The sequence below is a fragment of the Hippocampus comes genome, unplaced genomic scaffold (genome assembly GCF_001891065.2).
Source record: "Hippocampus comes isolate QL1 unplaced genomic scaffold, H_comes_QL1_v1.1 scaffold255, whole genome shotgun sequence".
In the NCBI taxonomy this organism is placed as follows: Eukaryota; Metazoa; Chordata; class Actinopteri; order Syngnathiformes; family Syngnathidae; genus Hippocampus; species Hippocampus comes.
Genome location: NW_017806034.1, coordinates 1330642 through 1339582, shown reverse-complemented (window position 1 = coordinate 1339582; position 8941 = coordinate 1330642).

Below are 8941 nucleotides of genomic sequence, written 5' to 3'. Positions count from 1 at the left end.
CTGAAACAATTCACACAAGATGTTTTTGGCAATTTCTGATGTGCCCCAACATCGGCTTGGCTCCCTGATATTTTGACTTCCATGTTTCCATTGGCTGACATGAGGATGTGTACCTAATGAAGTGACCGGTGCGCCTGATGTATGTAGCTGTTGACGCCAATGTGCTATACTTACTGCTTATTTAGCCACACTAGTGATGAGCGATGGGTGGGTGTGTGTGTGTGTGTGTGTGTGAGTGTAATTATGTTTTTTGAAGAAGAATGTCAGAAAACATTCTGAAACAATTCACACAAGATGTTTTTGGCAATTTCTGATGTGCCCCAACATCGGCTTGGCTCCCTGATATTTTGACTTCCATGTTTCCATTGGCTGACATGAGGATGTGTACCTAATGAAGTGACCGGTGCGCCTGATGTATGTAGCTGTTGACGCCAATGTGCTATACTTACTGCTTATTTAGCCACACTAGTGATGAGCGATGGGTGGGATGTGCTGGTTGTGGTTGAAGGTTGTGGCACCTCGTCCATACAGTATTTGCGATTCCATCTGAAGTCGGAATCAGAGACGCGAGGGGGGCTTTTATCTCTGCCATGTTTGACAGGCCAAAGTCAAATAAATGTCGAACTGAAAACTCGCTCATTTAAAATGCGTGTGTGTATGGGTTACGTGTGCATGTGCGTCTACATGTGTGAGTCCTCTTAGAGGGGCCCCCCAGCCCCCCTCCACCTCATTATCCTAGTTAAGGTGGACTGGCAGCTAATGTGTTGACGTGGTTATGGATGTGATCAAAGCAAAAGTCGAAAGCGTCTCACTTTATAGTTTTTTTTTTTTCCACCCGCACGACTAAGCATGCAAAATGTTCCAAGGTTCTTATAGTTAACGAAAAGCAATGAAATAACGAAAACCAAAATTGAACAAAACCTTTTTTATTCATGAAATAAAATAAAACCAAAAATGATTTTAAAATTAGGAAAACTACCTGAAACTACACGTAGGTCCATTTTTGTTATTTAAAAAAAAAAAAAGTATAAGCTAATGGAGTGTCCGTGTACCATATGAAAGAATAGATTCATTTTAAAAGTTATAAAATGTTGCCTATTTTTGGTTTTGACGCATTGAGCCTGTGTACCTAATGAAATGACTCTTCACATTTGCATCGCTGACGCCGTGAATTCTGCAACCCTGACAGATGTTACCATGATGGACACAATCATACGTGCGTCCATACATGTGTGTGTACCTGTCTGTGCTTGCGTGCATGGAGCCTCAGGGGGGTCTGGGGGGAGGGGGGGGGCACTTCCCTCCCCACTCAGCAGTAATGAGCAACGCAGCAGCATTTGGCTTATCGGCGCATAAACAATCCACTTATTAAGATGAAAGTCGCCGCCGGGCATGGCAGGCTAATTCAGACACGAATGCACGTCCAATTCTGGATGCGTGTGCGCGCGAGAGGGACGACGGACGAAAAAGAAAGCGAGAGAGGATTTGTGTCCATATTTGGCGGACAGAAGGGCAGGAAGCGATGAAGGCCACGGTGATGCGCAGATGAGGAGGAGATCCAAAGGCAGGCCGGGATGAAGGCGGATAGGTGAGGATGATGAAAGCAGAGAGATGAGTAAGATTAAAAAAAAGAAAAAAGAAGCAAAGACAGATCAGCAGTCGATGGAAAAATCAAAGATGAATTGGATTTGGAAAAGTACGTCATTGTGTCACGTCAAGTCGACGTCAACTGTGCCGACGGGTCATTAAAAATTCGAGATTCAGACTCATTTTAGGTCAGTGATTTTATAATCGAAGATTTAAGTAGATACGTTTACATATTTTAAACATAGTGGTATCCACAGACACAAAAATTGTCTTTGCGGTTTCGCAGGAGGTTCTGGTACCCATTAACCGATTAAAAACGACGGTGATCATTATAATGCGTTCAATGAAATTAATTTCGACAACGATTAAGAGATGAACGTGTCATATTTCTGAATGAAATACGATGATATCCAGCTCACCTATCAGCAAAGCGCAAAATCCATCTGCCTGCGCTGCCGTCAAAGTCACCAAAATCAGATGAGACCTCCTGCGCCACAACTTAGACCTGCTTTTAACCAGTCCAAGGTCTGTTCTGCTTTCTGTCATCAAATTGCCAGGTGCACCGAGTGCGTGTCCAGGAAAAGGCCCATCATATCTGCCAAATTCCCAATGCTAAACAAAACTTGTTCCGGCACGAAAATGAAAATGCACCTGTTTTTATCCTGAGCACACTTGGGCCTGTGTGGCGAAATAGAGCACCTTCCAAAACAGGAATAAATATGACTCAAAATAATCCACACACAAAAAAAAAAAACTCTGGAGGATGCTCAGTCACATATTTGCATGCGTATGTTTGTGTCGTATGATCAATATGTTTGCTCCTCTATCGATGAGCATAACTGAAACAAACCATACAAAAATAAATACATAAAAAAAATCAACATTTGTGCATTCAGTGTTAATATGTCACCCATACATCATTTACGACTAATGAAATAGTAATTCCATGTTAATTATAATTTGGACCTTGTTCAAGTGTTATTGTGCGAGGTGTCATTTATCATAAATGACTGGCAATTTGCAGAATCGAAATACTGCTCAAGTCTGTTCAGCATAATGCTTGCGATGCGGAATGCCTGAGACGGGCAAAAAATAAAGAAATACATAAATCGCATCGATGTTGTTGTGTTACAGGACATGTAGATTGATAAAACAACAATACCCACAGGCATACGTTCTTTATCCTCTGTGAAGAATGACTTTTATTATGGCATCTATTTTGAGCAGTTGTGGTTTGGACCAGCTTCATGTATTGCCGTATGTCCGTATTCTACTGCCCCTTGGTGGCCAATGACCGCACACCAGAATGAGCAACACAATGTCCATTGAATTGAAGTTGCAAAATATGTTTGATTCTCGATATTTTATGAACGATGTGATTACTTCATGCTTTTGTGAAGTACAAATTGGGATGAAGCTTTCGATTTGACTCCAAATAATCCATATAGCCCCCCCCCCCCCCCAAAAATCAAATAAATAAGACGGTCATACACTGGCACGTGTGGAAATGGAATGGCGCGTGTCATACGATTCATGTTGTGATTGTGCTTCTCGCCCCCAGCATGCGCGATAGAAATAAACACACCTCGAAATAATCCACAGCCGACTGGTCGCACAATCTGCCTTGAAAGATTCCCGCGAAAGACAATAAAGGCTTTATGATGGCCACAGTTTGAACCTGCCACACATTATTTCTATTTGAGCCCCTATGGGGATTATTATTCATTCTTTTTTTTATTTATTTTTTTGTAAATGTGAATCATTGTGTGGATTGTGTTTGACTCGACAACTCTTGTGTGTGTGTGTGTGTGTGTGTGTGTGTGTGGGAGGCTGTATTAATAGAGGGGGGAAAAAAACAAAAACAAAAGACGAAGCATGCATGCATGTATGTAGAAATCTTCCGCGAACACGCCTCTGGTCAACATTAGCTCTCTGTTGTTTTTTCCCCCCCTGCATTCCCCTGAGGCTGCACTTGACTGGGGTTAATTGTGTGTGTGTGTGTGTGTGTGTGTGTGTGTGTGTGTGTTCCTGCTGGTTTTACTGGTCAAATAAAATCTCTTATTTCAAGAGCTGAAATGTCACACACACACACACACACACACACACACACAGACACACACACACACACACACACACACGCGAGTCATCTGCATCTGCTGTCTGAGATAGTGAGTGTGTGCGTGTGTGTCTCGAGAGAAGAGCATCAAATGCATCTTTGGTCATTTGTTCCGTCAGAAAATCATCAATTGACTTATTTCCATTTTTGCCATTTGTTGCTTTCACACAGACACACACACACACACACACACACACGTTCAGTCACATGATATGAGCACACACGCATGTACAAACAAGTGCAGACAGTCAGATAAATACAAATACGCCAGGAGCTATTTGCGCGCGCGCACTCAGACACACACATCATGTGATGAACACACAAACATACACACATGCACACGCATCATTGAACACACGTGTACACAATATGAATGCCTGGCATAGTGTGCTGTACATGTTCAGTGACACGCGTACGCAAACACGTTCACGCACTGAACGTGAATGTGCACACGTACGCACGTTATAAACATACGTAGGCAGGTGAGCGTGTGCATGTGTGTGTGAGGGGTGCCAGCTTGTTTCCATGGCGACGCGAGGTGAGAAAAAGGTGTGAATGAAAACTTTCCAACTGCATGCAGCGCATCAACTTTATGAAATAAAGAAAAATATTCTTCTTGAATTCTGTCTTCAAAAAAAAAATAAATGCATGAAATGTTTGTAAAAACCCTGAGCCTGAAGAATAAACACATATAAATATCGCCAATAATTTTCTTAATTTTTAAAACATTATTTTAAATGCATTTAAAAATAATAATGCTCACTAGGCTTCACGGTGGTCAAATGATTAGCTTGTCTGCCTCACAGTGCAGAGGTGCAGGGTTCGATTCCAGCTTCGGCCTTCCTGTGTGGAGTTTGCATGTTCTCCTGGGCCTGTGTGGGTTTTCTCCGGGTACTCCGGTTTCCTTCCACATTCCAAAAACATGCATGGCAGGTTGATTGAACACTCTGAAGTGTCCCTAGGTGCGAGTGTGAGCGCGTACGGCTATTTGTCTCTGTGTGCCCTGCGATCGGCTGGCAACTAGTTCAGGGTGTCCCCCCGCCTACTGCCCGAAGACGGCTGGGATAGGCTCCAGCACGCCCCGTGACCCCTGTGAGAATAAAGCAGATCAAAAAAATGGATGGATGATTGGATGAATATTCTACCCACTTTATTTAACTTGCATACAAAACTGAAAAAAATGGTGTGTTGAATTGACTTTACAATTTATTAAGTGTTTGCATGAAATAAAATCCTCTAGATTTTGATACAATTTAAGTAGACTGTACATCTACTTTAAAATGAATGTAAAACCAAATGATTCTATTGTGTGCATGCAAACGACTCGCTGAAAACAAATTGGAGTGGTTTTAACTCACCATTTTTTCGGTGTTCATGATGTGGTCCAATTGAGGGAAAAACTAGTGGAATATTCTGAGTGGACACTGCATTCAATCAGCGCACGCGCGCACACACACACACACACACACACACACACACACACACATTCACACACCGTTTTCCGTGGGGTCTCCTAAAATCGCCGTGGGTTAATTATGCGTGCTGCACATTACATGGCGGTCCCGCTCATTCAGAGCTGACATATTTAATTTCCCAGACCAGCTGATAGACCAGCATGGGGGACGGCGGGAATAGGCGGGGAGACTGGATGGCCCACTGACTCAATGTTCAAGCGCTACCACAACTCAGTCACTCTACTCAGTTAGTTAGTTAGCGAGCTAGCTAGCAAGATGGCCAGTCAGTTGTTCGATCCGTGAGTTAGTTAAATCATCATTTGTGTCATTGTATCCACAAACGGTGTTGCCTTAAAGAGTCCCTCTCGTGCGAGTTTTGCCCTTGGTTGCGGTAATGAGGCCAAAGTGTGCTTATTTACCGCCACCTTCACTTTATTCAACGTGACACCTATAAATATGTACACCGCACCGTATATATACATAAGGATGCGTAACCTGTTGACTGAAGCGAGGCCATGAATCATGTATGAGCGCTCACCCACCCACACACACACACACACACACACACACATACACACACACACACACACACACACACGACAATGCACATTATTATACAGTGTTTGTGAGCGCTACCTTCTTGCGATACAGTAGGTCTAAATATAAATCTAATAGAAGATAGTGTGAGCCCCCTCCCACCATCTTCTTGAACCCCCATGTGTCTTTCATGTAAACTTTGGTCTCAACTTGTTAGTCGACACTCCCCTCCGCGCCTCTGATCACTGCTGCTGACTGACAGAACAATCGAACCACAAAACAGAGCACAAAACGCACGCACGCGCGCACGCACACAAAGATCTTTGTTGTCGTTGTCTTAAATTGATTTCCTTATTTTGGAACATGTGTACTTGTTACATTTGTCAGTCAGTCAAGCTGTCTGTCTGTCAGTTAGCCGATAAATAAATTGAGTTAGCCAGTTAGTTAGTCAATTGCGAGTTGTGTAGTCAGTCAGTCAGTCAGTTGTTCAGTTGGTTCGTCAATCAACTCAATCAGTCTGTCAGTTATTTAATTAATCAGCTAGTCGCAGTCAGTTATTTTGTTGTTTTGTCAGGGATTTAGCTAGTTAGCGAGTTAGCAGGTTAGTCAACGAGGGAGTGAGTCAGCCAGCAGTCGGTTGATTACTTCGTCAATTTATGATCTCGTTACTCAGTCAGGCAGTTGATTAGCATATTTCTCAGTCTAGTCATTGAGTGAGTCAGCGAGTTAGTACCTTTTTTTTTTTAAATAGCGTGTGAACGATTAATAGCAGTTACGAGCACGACACAATCATGAGGGCTAACCAATGTGATTTTTACTGCTGTGCGCTGATGAAAAATGCAGCTTTTTGGGCGAGCAGGTACCCCTCCTCCCTCTCCTATCCTCCTCATTGTCAAAGCATACGATAATATTACCGTCTATTAAAACCTTGGTGAATAATTGAACGAGAGAGAGAGAGAGACGAAGCTGGCAGACTTGCTGCCGCTTTCGCTGCTTTGATGAGCCGTGCATCCTTAATTGACTTTGTTGTGCATGCTTGTTGATGCAAAAACAATAATAAAAAAAAAGAAGAAGGTGCCAGAACATCCTCTTGCTCCCCGGCCGCCTCCTCCTCCTCCTCCTCCTCCTCGTCCTCCTCCTTGGCTTTGTGGAAGTCAACACAGAAACATGTGGGCCGTATGAAATATGCAACAAGGTTACGGGCGTGATGCAGCAGGTGCGAAGGCGTCGCGGCAAAAGCGCAATTTAGCCAAAGGGAAAGGCTTCAGTCGCACAAGGACACTGCTCGGCATTCAGTAGCACGTCTTCTATGGACGCCCTCGTTTTCAAAGTCGTTTTCAGACCGCGTTGTCCATATATGGCCACGAGGCTTCATTTGCATACAAGTCACTTTTGGGTCTGCTCATCTGAATACCGTTTGTCATTTTTGCTTTTTTTTTTTTTTTTCCTTTTTTTGTTTAGTATAACAATAAAGTTCACGTTTAGCCATTACATTGGCAAGTGTTGCGACCCACCAGATCCAGGTGATGGCACAGTGGGGGTTTATTTTATTCCCTTCCCTAACAACAATTTAGTTAATTAGTCAGTGAGTCAGTCAGTCCGTAAGTCACTTGGTTAATTCGTCGGCCAGTCAGTTAGTTATTTCGTCAGTTAATCTGTCAGTCAGTTAATTAGTCATTTTTTGTGGGAGGTGGGCGGGTTGTCGATGAGTTGTTAGTCATTTCGTTGCTATAATTTAGTCAGTGAGATAGTTCATCTGTCGGTTAGTTATTAAGTCACTCCGTCTGTTCAGTAGTCTCCTTGATAGTTAGTTAGTTCCCGGCAGTTAGTTAGTTTCTATTTCATCAATAAATTAGTCAGTCATTCAGCCAAACTGTTCATTAGTCAATTGCTCGCTGTTATTTAACATTTTAATTTGTAATTGTAAAAAGAATTGAACTATTGTACAACAAAAGAACTCAGCTGAACTTTGCTTTTGTGTTTGTGTGAAGGTGTCATTCAGCAACAACAACAAAAAAAAAATCCCCACCAAAATCTGGAGGATCAAAATTCCCAATCCAGATGCCCTCCCGATATGAGCCGGTTCTCTAAATTAACGGGCAGGTTTCACAGTAAACACACTTTTCCACTGCGCTTCGTTTAGCTCCTACGCCCTAATTGGCCCCGCGGGTGAGGAGGGAAGGAGGGGCGAGAAGGGCGACGAGGGTTGGAGGCAGATGGGCTGCCGCCGGCCCAATTTCCATATACAATGTGCACTTAATGAAAAGAATGCAGCAAAAAGAAGCTTCCAGTCACCCCGATGAGCTAATAGCTGCACTAATAGCTGATCTAAGAGCCTTCTGGGACTTCAAACCTCCAAGCAAATGAATATTTAATATCCTAAAGGTATTAATTAGACTCCTAATAACACATTTTAGTGTGAAATATCTCCAAACAGCAGTTCCACATTCATCATCGTGATTATTATCATTGTTGTTCACGGAAATAGAATATAACGCCACGACGTAGCTCTCATGGAGTCTTCCTGCATGTTGAAACACAAGGGGTCTCCCTTAAGCCCCCCCAAGTCCCCGAATCAATCTCCATCCACGCACTCCAATGTGGCGATTTTCACATGCGTAAACATTTACGCTCACTCAATGAGGAGGAACGGCAGAGGGAGGAGGCGGTCGAACGATCGTCAAGCCAGAACAGCGACACTTGCTCTGCTGTCATTGGCCGCTCGGCGCGGTAGTCCCTGATTTGGTCGCCAGCCAATCGCATGGCACACATAGAGGAACAACCATTCGCGCTCACCCTCACACAACAGGAGTGCCCAACCAGTCGATCGTGATCGACCAGTAGCCCGCGAACTGGTTCCAAGTCGATCGCGTGGGTTTTGGGGGATATGGATTAAAAAAAAAAAATGTACGTCTGTGTGTGTGTTATTAATATTCTATATTTTTGTGTTAGTGCAAACTGCACCCTCAGTTTCACTTTCACCAAAAAAAGTATTTTAAAAAATAAAATAATATAACAAAGCAGGTCACCTTTAACCTAGTGTGGCTCGTGACCTGCAACTCGGTTTTTGTTTTTTCAAATTATCCTCATTCAAAGTTTGTTCCACCTGCAATTCGCCGATGGCACTGGCAAAGAATGGGAACCTGAAGTGCCAGGATTTAAATTTAAAACGATACAGGTGAACGACAATAGGGACGTTGTTACACTGAAGGCGCTGCCAAAGTGCGTCCCATGCCGCCGCGGCAGG